Source organism: Convolutriloba macropyga, unplaced genomic scaffold (genome assembly GCF_964194025.1).
Source record: "Convolutriloba macropyga unplaced genomic scaffold, txConMacr16.3 SCAFFOLD_3968, whole genome shotgun sequence".
Lineage (NCBI taxonomy): Eukaryota > Metazoa > Xenacoelomorpha > Acoela > Convolutidae > Convolutriloba > Convolutriloba macropyga.
This window is the reverse complement of record NW_027450621.1, coordinates 15,876-17,518: the sequence shown is the minus strand read 5'-3', so window position 1 is coordinate 17,518 and position 1,643 is coordinate 15,876. Positions and strand designations below refer to the sequence as shown.

The following is a 1,643-nucleotide window of genomic DNA, read 5'->3' as shown; positions in this document are numbered from 1 at the left end:
GATATGACTAGTATTATGTTGCTTCTAGTAGGCTAAGCGCAAGCCGAAACATCAACATGTGAAAGTCGTAGAATTTTGCAATCAAACTGTGGCTAGTACTGTGATGTTACTAGTAACCTTTTCTTACGTCATATGGCCAAGAGAGCATTTGAAGGCGAAACTTCTGCATGGGGAAGCTGCATCATGAACAAAAGTTTATATCGAGTATTATGTTGACGTTAGTAGGCCCTGGCCGAAAGCGCAGCATGTGAAAGGTATAGATAAAAGTTATCGTTGCAGTCAGTACTGTGTAGTTACTAGTAGCTGGATTTAAGCTCGAAGTGAGACACTGTTGGTGAAACTTCATCATGAGAACGTCACAAGCTGATCACGCTCTATGATATGACTAGTATTATGTTGCTTATAGTAGGCTAAGCGCAAGCCGAAACATCAACATGTGAAAGTCGTAGAATTTTGCGATCAAACTGTGGCTAGTACTTTGATGATGCTTGTAGCCAACCGAATTGGTTGAAAAGCCCAATAAGTAAGCTAACTTGGGAGAGCTTGTTGGAAACCAAATGCTACTAGATTGGTCCAAATACATCCTTCAACAGGGGATCACTTGGCTCGCTTTACGAAGAGGAGCACAGCTATATGTGTTAATTCGGTATGAATCGCAAGATTTGTTTACCGACCTCTCTAACGCAAAAGGCGGTCTCGGCTTCGGCTGTTGACTGCGTCCGATTCAGGGTTATATAACTCTCGATTGAACACATTGATGTTCTATTGTTGGTGCTTCCAATAAAATTGGAACACTTAAAGCAGAACCGATTCAAATAATAGCATTCTGATCAATGATTGCATTCCTTGATCAAGAACTGCTGGAGTCATTGTGATGGCGAATTTTCTTCATAAGAAAATTGCAAAGAGACGGAACTTAATGAGACTAGTATTATGTTGTTTCTAGTAAGCGGAAGCTGAAACAGCAACATGTGAAAATCAAGTTTTGTTCAATGATCTCGAGGCGATAAGTACTATGAAGCAACTAGTAGCCTAAGCATGACTCAGATTTGAGACAGTCAAAAAGACTGGCGAAACTTCTTCACATGAAAGTTACATAGAGAACTACAAATGTATACAGCGAGTATTATGTTGTTTCTAGTAGGCGAAAGCTGAAACATCAACATGTGAAAGTTGTCTGCAAACTGTAGAACGATATGTGATTAGTACTGTGCTGTTACTAGTAGCCAGTCTGACTGTAGAAGCCAAGACAAAGGGAAACTAATGCATCTGAAAAGGACAAGTTATGGAAAGGTATGCACGATAAGTATTATGTTGTTTCTAGTAAGCGGCAGCTGAAACATCAACATGTGAACGTCGTTGTGTACAGTAACCTAGAACTATATAGTCCTTAGTAACGTGCATTTACTAGTACCTGTAATTGGTATTCAGACTCAGGCAGTTTGGAATAGTTTGGCAAAGATGCACCAGAGAAAACTGGGATTTGATACAGAAATTGTTGAATACAAGTATTATGCTGCTTCTAGTAGGTTGAATCCGAAACATCAGCATGTGAAAATTGAAAACATTTCTGGTTCGAATTGTCACAAGTATTTGGTGATCTGAGTAGCCAAACTCACTACAACGCCAATTGAAGGCAAAAA

General features: G+C 39.6%; 1 pseudogene; it reads left to right on the top strand.

The window, feature by feature from the left end:
* Positions 1 to 581: 581 nt before the first annotated feature.
* Positions 582 to 733, top strand: LOC142356039 (5.8S ribosomal RNA; annotated as a pseudogene).
* The last annotated feature ends 910 nt before the right edge of the window (positions 734 to 1,643 follow it).